Here is a 14,347-nt window from a genome sequence, read left to right on the forward strand (position 1 = left end):
CTTTTTTTTTTTTTTTTAATTAACGTATATTGATTTACAATGTTGTGTTAATTTCTGCTGTATAGCAAAGTGATTCAGTCATACACACATATATACATTCTTTTTCATATTCTTTTCCATTATGGTTTATCACAGGATATTGAGTATAGTTCCCTGTGCTGTACAGTAGGATCTTGCTGTTTATCCATTCTGTATACAATAGTTTGCATCTGCTAATCCCAAACCCCCAATCCATCCTTCTCCCACCGCCCCCCCTTGGCACCCACAAGTCTGTTCTCTATGTCTGTGAGTCTGTTTCTGTTTCGTAAATAAGTTCATTTGTGGACACTATTGAATGTCTGAGAAAGATATGACGAAAGATGAGAATTTCCCTTTAGTGGTTCTTTAAATGTCACATGCTCTTCCATTAAGGTACAGGAGCCATGCTTTTAAGAGTTTCACATAAAATACTACCATATAGATATAAAGTAAGGAACATATTTAACTTAGCCTGGCACATATTAGCCTCCAACAAATGTTAGCTCTTTTCTTGTAGTACTTGAAGAGTTAGGAAGCACTTTCACAATCATTATTCCATTTTCATTGCATCTTGACTACAGCGAGTAAAAGAAAAATATGCAGGGAACATTATGTCCATTTAACTGAAAGGGAAGTAGGCTCACAGTGGCTGAATACAATTGTCTAAGATTATATAAGATTCAGTTGTCACAGTCAATTATTTAAGTGTAGAATAATACAGATGTTAGATTATAAATCTTGCAGAAATTTTTTAAACTTTTTATTTTAAGATAATTTCAGATTTACATGCAGTTGTAAGAAATATTAAAGAACAATACTTTGCCCAATTTCACCCAATGGTTACATCTTGTAAAACAATAGTACAATATAACAAATAGGATATCAACATTACACAGCCATAATACAGAACATTGCTGCCATCATAAGAATCCTTCCTATTGTGCCTCTACATATTGCCTTTATACCCACCTTAACCCCTAATCTGTTCTCACTTTCTATCATTTTGTCATTTCAATAATGTTATATAAATGGAGCCATACAGTATGTAACATTCTGAAATTTACTTTTGTCACACATCATAATTCTCTGGAGATTCATACAGGTTGTTGCATGTATCAATAGTTAGTTCCTTTTTATTGGCATGCATGTACCTACCACAGTTTGTTTAATCAGCTATATGTATACATATATCCCCATATCCCCACCCTCTCGTGTCTCCCTCCCACCCTCCCTAACCCACCCCTCTAGGTGGTCACAAAGCACTGAGATGATCTCCCTGTGTGATGTAGCTGCTTCCCACTAGCTATCCATTTTACATTTGGTAGAGTGTATATATGTCAATGCTACTCTCTCACTTCATCCCAGCTTACACTTTCCCCTTCCCATGTCCTCAAGTCCATTCTCTACGTCTACATCTTTATTCCTGTCCTGCCCCTAAATTCATCAGAACCTTTTTTTTTTTTTAGATTCCATATATATGTGCTAGCATATGGTATTTGTTTTTCTCTTTCTGACTTACTTCACTCTGTATGACAGACTCTAGGTGCATCCACCTCACTACAAATAACTCAATTTCATTTCTTTTTATGGCTAATATTCTACTGTATATATGTTGTGCTTATTTTTTAACTGTTAAATTTTGATAGTTCTTTACATATTCCAGATACAAATCATTTGTTGGATATGTGCTTTGCAAATATTTTCTCCCAGTGTGTAGCTTGTCTTTCCATCCTCTTAATAGGATTGTTGCTAAGCAAAGATTTTTGTCATCACTGCTTTACTCTGTCCCACAAATTGTTGAGGTTTGTTTTATGGCCAGAATATGTTTTATCTTAATATATGTTCTGTGAGCACTTGAAAAGAAATTGTGTTTTACTGTTGTTACATCACGTGTTATATAAATATCAATTGGATACTGTTAACTGATAGTGTTGTTGAGTTCTTCCACACCCTTAGTGATTTCCTGTGTAGTTCTATCAGTTGTCAAGAGAGGGTTTTAATTCTCCAATTGCAATTGGGAATTTGTCTATTTGTCTTTTCAGTTTTATCAGTTTTTGCTTTATATATTTTGTAACTCTGTTGTTTGGTGAAAAAGATTTTTAGGATTTCCAAGTCTTCCTCATGGATTGACCCTTGTATCATTACATAGAGTAATGTTTGCATAGTATATCTTTTTCCTTTATTTTATTTCAACCTATCAATATCTTTATATTTGAAATGAGTTTCTTGCAGACAGCATATAGTTGGATTTTATTTTTTAACCTATTCTGCCAATCTCTGTCTTTTAATTGATGTATTTATACCTTTTAGATTTAATATAATTATTGATCTATTAGTGCTTATGTCTGAGATCAATTTATTATTTTTTCTTTTTGTTTTACCTTTTTTTGGGGGGGCTGTACCATACGGCATGCAGGATCTTAGTTTCCCAACCAGGGATCGAACCTGTGCCCCCTGCAGTGGAAGTGTGGAGTCTTAACCACTGGACTGCCAGGGAAGTGCCCTGTTTTTCCTTTTTTTTTTTTTTCCTGCTTGCCTATGGGTTATTGAATTTTTAAAATAATTCTATTGTTATTTATTATGGATTTTTGAGTGTATCTCTTTGTATAGCTTTTTCAGTGGTTGCTTTAGGTATAACTATATATATATATATATATATATATAAATTATCAGAGTCTACTTTTATGGTCATTTTACCCATCTGAGTGAATTATAGAAGAGTTTCCTCCCTCTAAGTCCCTTACCCTCACCCTTTTATATAACAATTTTCTTAAATAATTCTTCTATATACATTTAGAACTACATGAGATAGTTATACTTTTTGCTTCAACCCTCAAATGTAATTTAGAAAACTTAAGAGCAGAAAAACTCAACATATTTACCCATATTTTTGTTTACTGTGTTTTTTCTCCTTTCCTGATGATCCAGAATTCCATTTTTTGTCATTTTCTTTCTGTTCAGAGAATTTCCTTAGTTATTTTTTAGGGTAGGTCTGCTGGCAACATATTTTCTTAGTGTTTTTATTTTTAAAAAACTGAGAATATCTTGATTTCCCTTCATTCCTGAAAGAAATTTCACTGGATATTGGATTTGAGGCTGACAATTATTTCCTTTCAGAACTTGAAAAATATTGTGCCACTTTCTCATGGCCTCTCTGATTTCAGATATGCAATCCATAGTCATTCCTGTAAGCACTCCTATAAGTAAGGTATCCCTTTGTTTTTTTCCACTGTTTTGTGAGGTTTTTTATTTTTGTTTTTGGTATTTTTGTCCTTAGCTCTCAGAAGTTTGACTGTGATATGTTGTGATCAGGATTTCTTTGAGTTTATCATCTTTGGCTTCACTCAGCTTCTTAAATCTGTAAGTTTATGTCTTTTGCTGAATTTAGGAAGACTTCAGCCATTATTTCTTAGAGTACTTTTTTAGGCTTGCTCCATTCTTTCCCTCTAGGATTCTGGTAATGCAAATGTTAGACCTTTTATTTTCTGTCCCACAGGTCCCTGAGGTTCTGTTCATCTTTCCCCAGTCTATTTTCTCTTTGTTGTTCAGATTAGGCAGTTTTTATAGATCTATCTTGCACTTCACTGATACTTCCCACTGTCTCCTCCATTGTGCTGTTGAGACCATGCATTGAGTTTTTATGGGTTTATATATTTTTAAGTTAAAAAATTTCCATTAAGCTCATCTTTATATCTTCTATTTTTTACTATGACTTCCTATTTTGTTGTTGAAGCTCTATATTTTATTTGTTTCAAGAATATTCTTAACTGCACATTGGAGTATTTTTATGGTAGCTCTTTAAAAGCTTTATCACATAATTCTAATATTTGTGTCATCTTGATGTTGGCATATATGTATTGTCTTTTTACATCCAGATTGAGTTCTTCCCTGTTCTTTGTGTGATGAGTGATTTTTTAATTGAATTTTGGACATTTGGTGGTATGTTATGAGAACCTGTGTCTTATTTAAACCTTCTGTTTTGATTGGCTTCCTCTGACACCATTCTGGTAGAAGAAGGGTGGAGTGCCCCCTCATTACTGCCAGGTGGGGTTAGAACTCCAGGTTCCCCACTTGGCTTCTGTTGACATTTGAGAGAAAGGATGCTCCTCATTACTGTTGAGTTGGGCAGAGGTAGGAGTTCCTGCTCCCCACTAGACCTCCAGTGATAATTTCATATATGGGAGGGGTAAGAGTGCTTTGTTACTACTCCCCGTACACTGACACCACAGGGGTTACTGTGTGGCAGGTTTGAAAGTCACAGGTCCCTACTCAAACTTCTCTAACACCACCCAGTTATTTTTTTGTGGGGTTTGTTAGAATACAGTGGTTATTGTCTAAATGTTTTTTGTCTTGCCAGTTTGCCCCTTCCCTGGTCCTTTGGCTAGAGACAGCAGGCTTTTCCTAGGTCTTTTCTTGTCTGTGCCTATTAACTGTTTTTGAGTTGTTGACTTTCTTAGCTCCAGGTCTGAAATATATGAGGAAAAACAAAAACTCGGGGAACTCGCCACTATGTCATTCTTTGGGTTCTGAGTTCTCTGGTCTGCCTTCTTCTCTCCACCTTTCAGATCTTATGTTTGTTTTATATATAATTTCCAGGGTTTTATCTGTACAGAGCAGGAGCAATAGAGAAAAGTACGTGTTCTCCAACTTTAGCAGAACTTTTTAAACAAACACTTGATTTACTAGGTTAAAAATGAGGTTATCAATCTTAATAATATTTAAAGAGAAGACAATCTGAGTATCTTGCTGCCACCATTTATCTTTAGGGGAAAATTCTTTTTCCATACTGTATGGAGGCTTAAACTTAATTAACATTTTTATTTTAAAAAGCTAATGTATTAGTTATGGCAAATCTACAAAGTCACCTCAAATCCCTAAAGAAGCAATTCCCTGAGTCCTTCTATATGTGCACTAAAGTCATCATTTCCCCTGATGCCTTGTGAGGCTGTGTCACAGAGTGAAACTGGAGGGTAGGTGGATCAGCAAGTTTTAACCTTTAATTTCCCTCTTTATGTAACTGCATAACAACACTCAGTTCAGAAGCTGCTAAGATTAATTTACATCTCACTGGACCTATTCCATTAACTACCAAAAGGGCATTTATTCTAAGCACCAAAATAATACCATAAATAAAGATATGGACTTTGTGTCTAAGAATGCATCTGATGATCATTTCAACCACAAAATTCAACCAATGAGTTACTGAGGTTTTATTTTCCCAAAGATGTAAAACTTCTTCCCAATGTAGAATGGCAAAAAAGGATCCAATGCAAATTGAATACAGTAGGGTTTAGAGTGCAGCCGAACAACTGGGTGATAGTGAAAAGGTCAATTAACCAATGGGTTTTTTGTCATGGTGTCATGAAAGAATTATTTTAAGTGATTTCCACACTAAATTTTCCAGATGTTTTGGCCATGGGCCAAGATAATTAATATTGCTAATCACTGGCTAGAATTATGTAGCAAGCTAATTTGCTGTACTGGGAGTTGGAACTCTAAGTTGGGTTGTTGGTAAGCCTTGTGTATTATGTTTAAATGAAACATGCTTATCTCATCACTGACCCAGGCCAAAAATTTGCTGTGATACTCGAGATGATTATTCATTTTACATCATCAGAATGTAAATCTAAAAAGAAAAGATGCTATGTTTTTTGTTTAATTTTTCTTCCCTAGAGAGGTCTCTTTATACTCATGACAAATTTGAAATGCAACACTTCCATCCTTTAGAAGTTGTCAGTGGAAAAATTTAAAAGACAGACATTCATTTAAGGAGAAAAGAAAAAGAAGTGTATGTATGTATTTTCTTCTCAAAAAATTAGAAATGGATGCATGCATTTTGCTGAAGCATTAAAAAGATTCATATTTTCAACTACCTAGAAATTATCAAAGTGATTAGTATTTGTGTGTTTTTTGCTTCTAAATATAATAATGCTTCTTAAAATGCTCATGATATGCATTTACTTTAGACAATTCTACCTTATAAAATCATAGATCACACTGCATATGCTTTCTGAGTTTGTTTTAAACTAGGATATGGGCATTCCATGCCTATCTATAGAGCACAGACAAAAAGTCTAGACATCAGTAGAAAGCAACTAAAATTGGGATAGAAAATTGCCATTTGGACACACTTGGGTCCACCAGCTCCATAGATTTTACAGTTTCAATTCTCCTTTCACAGACCCACTGACAAGAGGGTATTACAATTTTTGCTGACATCAGTGACCTGGCATCGCTGATTTATTCTCTGCTTTGGTTTACAGAGGAATAAACCAGTAATTAATTATATATCAGAACATGAGAATCGACCTGGCAATAATGTACAGGCTAAGGACTCTCTATTTACATACGTAAGTTATTTAAAATATGTCTTGTTAAATAAATATTTAAAATACCTCCTTATTTAGCTGATAAACTGTTTGGACTGAGGCTGCAGTGTGATCGTTGCAGAATGTTCAAAAGAGTGAGAGAATTGCCACAGATATTCATCTCTATCTGACCTGCAAAAATCTCCTCTCTGCACCTGGCAGGGCATACAGAAAGCCTCTTTAAGGAAAACAACAACACAGACTATCTTGCTATCGAAATATATAATATTGGTAGAAAGAAGATCCTCAGAAAATCATAAAACTTACCTTAATCTTGAGAGCAGGTATGTAGAACAAGGGATCTGGGCATAAACTAACTACATCAATATGATCACCTTAGAAAGAACAGTAGGGTAAACAGGAAGTAAGGGAAACGGATTTCACAGCAAAATGTTTTCTCCGATGCGGGTTGTTTGTCCTGTCCAGAATTATTTTTAAAGGGGAAGAAAATAAAATATAGAACTTAGAGTTTTCCACATCTCTCAAATCAGTACAAACTCATGATTTCAAAACAACCATAATAATGAGAACACACGTGGCAGTGTGGGAGAAAAAACTCCTTGCACTTTGCAGGAGTGCTAAGCTAAAAATCAGTAAGGGGCCAAGCTAGGCATTCAGTTTATTTTTGGTGCTCTGAAAATTAGCTTTTTCCCGGAGGATATGTCTGTATACCTGAAACTGCCCAGTTTTCTCCAAAGCATGTTTGTTCCCTACTCTCTGGAATCACAAACCTATCAATCGCTGATCCACCAGGGGGAGCAGTTCACCAGCACAAAACAAACCTTCCCCAAAGGAAGTCACCGATGGTGCCTCTGTCTCTCAATTTACACGTCTGCAACGGCCCTGAGTTTTATCGGTTCTACTAGATGTGGCACTCATATACCCAATACTGATTTCATGTCCCTAATCCCATGCTGGTGGGATATATATTGTTCAGTCATGGACACATATACCCACAGCAGATTTTGCAATAGGACTTGAAAATTAGTCTTTGTACTTTGTAGAAATTCCTTGTTTTATTATAGGAAATAACTGAGTCCCTGCTGCTCCAGCAGGTTTTATGGACAAAACCAATAGACTTATCAAATTACTTATTCTATCCTTATTCTCTGATCTTCCACCTGGTGTGTGTGTGTGTGTGTGTGTGTGTGTGTGTGTGTGTGTGTGTGTGTCTCTCTCACAGGTCTTGAAGCCAGGCAACTACCACAGCTTGCTGATACCACCACTTCTTTCTTCAGCCCTTTCCCTTTCCTCTGGCCAGGACACTGGAGCTGGACAGGAAAACAGCTGTCAGATAAAGGTCTGTGTTGATGATAAACCCTTTATGTGCAAGCTCAGGCTTCGTCACCAGCCTGCCCAAACAAAACAGCTGTGGACTTCAGTAGACCTGTGTGTATGTAGAGAACCCCAAGTTTGCTGATGACAGACAGATAACCAAAAGTGTACACTAGTCCCTAAGGTGCTTTGCAAACTGTTTTGAAATCCACAAAAGGAATTGCCCTGGGAAGCCAAGTTTTACTTTTAATAACGCTCTGTTCCTTTGGCCTTTTATCCTAAACCTCTTTCCAGGTCCTTCAAGTTTATTTTTCTTACCTACTAGTCTCCCCTGGCAGCTTAAGGTGTGGGCTCTGGGTCAGTAGCTTTGCCATGACCTGGGAACTTGTTAGAAATGCAGAACCTCAGGCCCTATTCTAGACCTCCTGAATCAGAATCTGCCTTTTAACAAAACCCAGGTGATTGGAGAAGATGTTGAAAGCTGATACTCAGCTCACAGAGACCCTGGTCTCTGGATAGGCCTCTTTCTTTTAAGGCACAGATAAGGTACATAGATGCATCCTTCTAAACAGAATGCCAAGGTGTCAAGATCATTACGTGGCCTTATGGTACATGCAAACAACTCTTGAAGCAGCAGCAAGAAAGCAGAGAGTTCAGTCTTTCAAGTAAAAAAGAAACAAACTTAGATTCCAACCTCAAGTCTGGCATTTACCAGCTCTTCCTTTCCTCATTTGTATTAACTCCACTGTGGAGATTAAATGAATACCTGACACTCAGAGGACTCAGTTGATATTCTTCTTTCCCACCAGAATTGAGTTTCCAATCTATGAATATTATCCAGTAACTAGGTTATTAATTTTTTTTTCCATTCAACTTTCCTATTCTTTTATTTTTGTGCTGTTGTTTTTGTTTTAGTACTTCCAAAAAATACAAGGGGAAAGATATAGTGAATCTCAAGGCTGTCTATATATTTACTCATCAGTGGCTTTGTTGAATGATTTTTGAAGAGGAGACAGTTGAAAAAGCTAAAATAATCATTTGGGATTTTTGCTGAAATTCCAAGACACATCTGTAAACATTATTATATAAAGGATAATTAAAGGAGGGGGGATTCATTCTTGAGACCAAAATAGAAAATACCCCAGTAAAAATACCTAAAATGAGGGAGAAACAAGCTAAACTCCAGCAAGCACATCTGTTAATCCTGTCATGGGACCACTGTCACAGCTGGATGGAGTGAGTGACAAGTATTTGTGTTGTAGTGCTATGATTGTTTTCTACTTCTTTGAAGAACAGGATTTGAGGATCAGTATTCTATAATGTTCAGTTTCTTGCTTGCCCTTTATATTATTCTTTGGCGAAAGCATAATGTGATATTCTGAATTTTAGCACAAATTCATTAGAAGATAAAACTCACCTGGATATCAATTGCTTCATCATCAAATTAGATGTAATCGCTCCTAAAGGGAATGGGTTATGAAGGAATTATAATATGGGGTTTCTTTTCTGACAGAGTAGAGGTTTAACATGGCAGATGAGTAGGAAAGCTGGTCTCAAGCTGATGTCCAAATCTGGCTCAGGCCTGACCAAGATATCATGATCCTTCCTACAAAGAAGAGCATCTCTGGCTCTGGGGGTGGGGTGGGGGGAGGGGGAGGACACAGCTGATTTTGAATACTTTGGAAGGGGGAGCTTGACTTGCAGCAAGGAAGCTCCTCTCCAGAGGGTTTTTGAGCTTCCCTCAAGATCTTCTTTCCTGCCCTTCCAGATGGGCTTCCTCATACTGTTTCCTCTCTAGGGTGTCCCATTCAGCTTTCAAAGGAAGTAGCTACATTCCAAGAGAAAAGAACATACTTGTTATTCCAAACTGACTTCAAAGCGACCTATAGATTTAATGCAACATAAATGACTTGGTTATTTACTCCCCACCCCTAAACTAACTTCATTGTTTGGTTCTGTAGGCCAGACAATTTCATTCATATTCTGTTTATACTCCGGGACATCACGTTGAATCTATTTGAATCTCCAAATATTCAATAGAAGTTCAAACAGATGAAAAGTGATGCCCTCACCACCCCAATTTCTATTACAAGCTTCTGCGAGACCTAGCAATTGCAATGCTAAATTCTCATAAGAATATCTGATTTAGTAGAATTTCATCTTGACTAGAAATGAGGATCATAGATGGAGAAGGGGAGATGGTTTTCATCTTATTTCAGACTCATGGCTGATGTCCCAAAGGGTGAGATCCTCAAGCCTGGTAAGAGAACAGGAGATACCAGGCCTGGTCGGACCTGGCTTGCATAGACTGAGAGTCCAAAAGGTGAGCACCTCTGTTGCAGAACACTCTCGATGATTCAGATATGAGAACTCTGTGAAATGGAAGGTTTTTGCTCTCAAGAACACAGATCTTTCAGTTCCTCCTGGTTTCTTAATTTTTACAACCATCATCAAGGAAGAAAAAGTTCTTTTCTTTCTTGTCAAGCATTAATATACAAGATGAATAATTAGTCTGAGCTATCACTGCTCTTGTTTTAAGCCATGTAGCCACATTCACAAATATCAAAGTACTCTGCACGACGAAAACAACTTCAGACATGTAGGAGTGAAGTACTGCCAACATCTAGGAGAGAAAATAAAATGTCTTTCATTCTTTCATTCCATTTTGGACCAAATTTCTCTGGAGAGAAACTTTTACTGCAATGGGGTAAAAATGTGGGAAGTCTGAATACAGCCCATACCTGGCTTTAATTAATGTCCTTCTTGGCCTTCTGAAAAAAAAAAAAAAAAAAAAGAGAATCCAAACAGTGAGAAGGCTTGGGACTAAGCTCTTCCCTTTTCCCTGCAAGTGCTTCCAATCTGCAAAGGAAAGGAATGAATCAGAAGAAAGAATGATTTTCATGATCAACCTCAAAGTAAAGAATTGGCTTCCTGTGGCTCAATTCTGTTGCATTTGATCCCAGAGGTTTACAAAACATCTGTAATAAAAAAGGCAAGAGAAAGAATTTAGATAAATGAAGGATCCTCCAGAAGAAACAAAACTTGCATGCTTAAGAAGTTTATTATCAGAGCAGAATTTCTGATACAAGTTTTTCCTAGATCAATCTCCCTCTGAAATCTTCATGTAATTATAGATCCACAGGAAGTGTCCCTTGCCGAATCACTATAAACAATTAATTTGCTTCTAAAATAATCTTAAAGTGAGGTATCCTAGATACCAGCTAGGTAACTGTCAAATTTACTTTAAAGGAGCCATTGACTAGCTCTTCTAAATATCTCACATTTCAGTTTTTGGTTTTTTTAATTTTTTAATGTCAAAATATCATTGAAATATGATACCCCAGGGTTGTCAGCCTGGGCACAATTGACACATTTAGCCAGGTAATTAATTCTTTGTTGTGAGGGGGTCTGTCCAGTGCATTGTAAAATGTATATTGGCATCTCCAAACTCTACCCATTAGATACCTGCCAGAAGCATCCTCCTTCTCTGCAGCTGTAGCAACTGAAAATATCTGCAGATGTTGCCAAATGTCTCTGGGGCCAAAATCGGCCCTGGGTGGAGAACCACTGCATTGAAGCTTTGCTTAACTGATGCCAAAATAGTCTGTGGCAAAATGTCACACTGTGGAAAATTATATAACAACTCGTTTTTTAATTATTTTATGATTTGACATTGCTGAGACTAAGTTTGTGATCTATCTTAAAAAGGAAATGCTTTCTTTCTGATTGGGGTCAGTCAGCTCCTTAAAAGCAGATGTCAACTACTTCTGATGCCATTTGCCATCTGATTTTAAACAGGTTATACATATCTGTAACTCCATGTGGTCTCATTTGTAAAACAATGATACCACTAGCTTTTCTTACAGAAGAAAAAACAATCAGAATAATAGGCTAAATGTTCTGACTATGTGAAGGGGCTTGAGGATGCAAAGTCATGCAAAATGTAATTGAACAAGTACAGGAGAGGTTATATAAATATTAACTATTGATCATTCAACAAGTGTATGAGAGGTCACATAAATATTAACTATTGATCATTATCGCTCTTCTAAAAGGGTTAGAGACCCTGCCCCCATCAAGAATGCACTTGAAAACTGGGAACATAACAGTATAAAATCCATCTCAAGATATACCTTTTATTCAATGTATATGTACTTTTAAACTTGGTTTTCAAAAGAAAAATAACTTTGGTAAATAGACATTTATACTACCTAGTTGGAAGCATGTTTGAAAAGTGACTTTTCACCAAAAGATAGAACATAGGATTAAAGCACCTGTGGAGGATCCATTTTCCTGGGCTTACATGTCTCTGAGAAACAGTGAAATCAGGTAATAAACATGAAGATGGGGTAACATAGAGGTTGGCTTGACAAAAATAACAGAAGCTGATTCGAAGTTGGTCTGAGTACTGTACCTAATTCACTCAAAGGTAGGCTAATGCCTGGGCATTAGTCGTGCCCAGAACCGAGTGTGCTGTGATGTTTAATATGTGATACAGCAAGTGGGGCGGGGGTTGGGAACAGGACACCAACATTCCATCTTTGTGTTTATTAAGCTGTATCACATGACGCCCACCTCCCTTAAACCGTATGCGAGCTGTGTCATGGGATACTGTAATGTGTAAAAGAAGGGAAAGGAGGAAGATTCAATCACTCCCACCAACAAAGGCGTCTTTCTTGAGCCCTTTGAAAGGGTCTTTGGACACAGTGTCCTTGTGTAACAATCACTAAGTCCTATTCTGTTGGAATTGTGATATGTCCTTGCTCCTGGCTACACTTTGAGTAACTTCTCTCCTTTCACTTGTGGTAGGTGACCTATTTTACAGGACTTTCACCAAATGTTGCCCCAGTTCCCTCCAAAATTAAGTCCAACAAGAGCAAGGCCATCTTTGGCGAATCAAAGTGTTCATGCCACACACTGGGAAGCTTTGTGCAGGTATGTGCCCACTTAAGAAAGGCTGGAAGTTATGTCTTTTTATTCACATGTTCTAGATTGAACCTCTGCTTAAATAAAAGTTTTCATTAAAAAAAAAAGTGTGAAAAAAAGTAAAACTGTCTCAACTGGCAAGCCCTGATTTCTAGGTAGTTTGCCAGCCTCTTCTGAATACAGCCACCAGCCCAGAATCTAGTGAAGGCATGGAGTAAAAACCTTTCTGACTTCCTGTCAAAAGAACTGAATTTATACAGTACCAACATGCTGTGTCCATAGGCTTGTGTGAGGTCATCTACCACCTGTAATCTCTTCATAAAATCTGACGGTTTTAAAATCTACCAAAACTAACTAGCCTTGTTTCTGAGGTGGACTGTTGGAAGCGTTTGTTGGTCAAAACTTTATTAGTTCTTATGGGTGAGTTGCTTGGATTCCAAATCAAAGCGTGAGACCAAAGTAAGAAAGATTCTGCTGTTGACTAGGAAAATATCTTAAACAATTAAAAAGAAGACTTTTAGATCATTTATATAATAATGGCAATAACACCAAATAAGCCACCATCACAGTATTATTCTTTTCTCTCCCACTGCAGATACTGGTGGTTTAAGGAACTAACCAGCTGGTTTAAGAAATTAACCAGCCTTTCATTGGCTCTGCTATCTTGCCTGTGTTTGTTGTGAATCAAAAGGGAAGGCCAGGTGAGAAACCTATCATGGACAAATCTCTCATTTCTCCTGGATAAAGCAGCCTAAGTGCTGTGGATATATGAGTAGTCCATAAGATTTATGCTGCCTCAAAGTATCATCTTAAAGCAAGGGAGTTTGCTGTTGATACACAAATGAACGTTCTTCTTATTCCAATTGAATCCATCACCATGGGTGTATTGATTTCAGTTTCCTTACCTCAGCATGTTCTTTCTTTCCTTTTGGAAGTAATCCTCCTTGAAATTTATAGTAAAAATGGAATTCATCTTGTTCCTTCCTTGTATCCACTGGTCTTGGACTTGAACTCTGCTTGAACGCAGATATCCCAGAGAGTCAGAAGTTGAACTTCTATTTCTAGGCTGAGAACAGTATCAGTCGTATCATATCCTAAGCTAATAAGTGATTTAGCGTTTGTGGAATCTTTTCGTTTTCTCTTGAAACTAATCTCAGAACAATACACCATCGTAAGGTCATTGTCAACAGCTTGCTCAATTTGTCCTTTTAGAGAACCAATCCTTCCAAGCCTGGCCAGCTGTAGCCTCTTCACTTTAATGTGCTGCCATGTATCAGCCTTGGAATTCAGTCTGGCCTTGAATTTCAACTGACTATATAATTCAAATGTAATTGCTGATGCACTTTCAAAAAACTTCAGGAAACTGTAAATGCTTATTTTAGTTTATAACAGTGATGGTATTTTATGTTTGAGAAATGTTAGCATGATGACTAGAAAAATGTACATTCATCATCCTCTATAATCTAAGACTGTTAGCAGGTTTAGTCTGGAGATAAAGGTTCAGAGAGTGTTTTGTCTATTTATTTTGGAAAGTCTGAAACATCAAAAGTAGGTTTCTGGGCTTCCCTGGTGGCGCAGTGGTCGAGAGTCCGCCTGCTGATGCAGGGGACACTGGTTCGTGCCCCGGTCCGGGAAGATCCCATGTGCTGCGGAGTGGCTAGGCCCGTGAGCCATGGCCGCTGAGCCATGCGTGTCCGGGGCCTGTGCTCCGCAATGGGAGAGGCCACAACAGTGAGAGGCCCGCGTACCGCAAAAAAAAA

This window comes from Lipotes vexillifer, unplaced genomic scaffold (genome assembly GCF_000442215.2).
Source record: "Lipotes vexillifer unplaced genomic scaffold, Lipotes_vexillifer_v1.1 scaffold665, whole genome shotgun sequence".
In the NCBI taxonomy this organism is placed as follows: domain Eukaryota; kingdom Metazoa; phylum Chordata; class Mammalia; order Artiodactyla; family Lipotidae; genus Lipotes; species Lipotes vexillifer.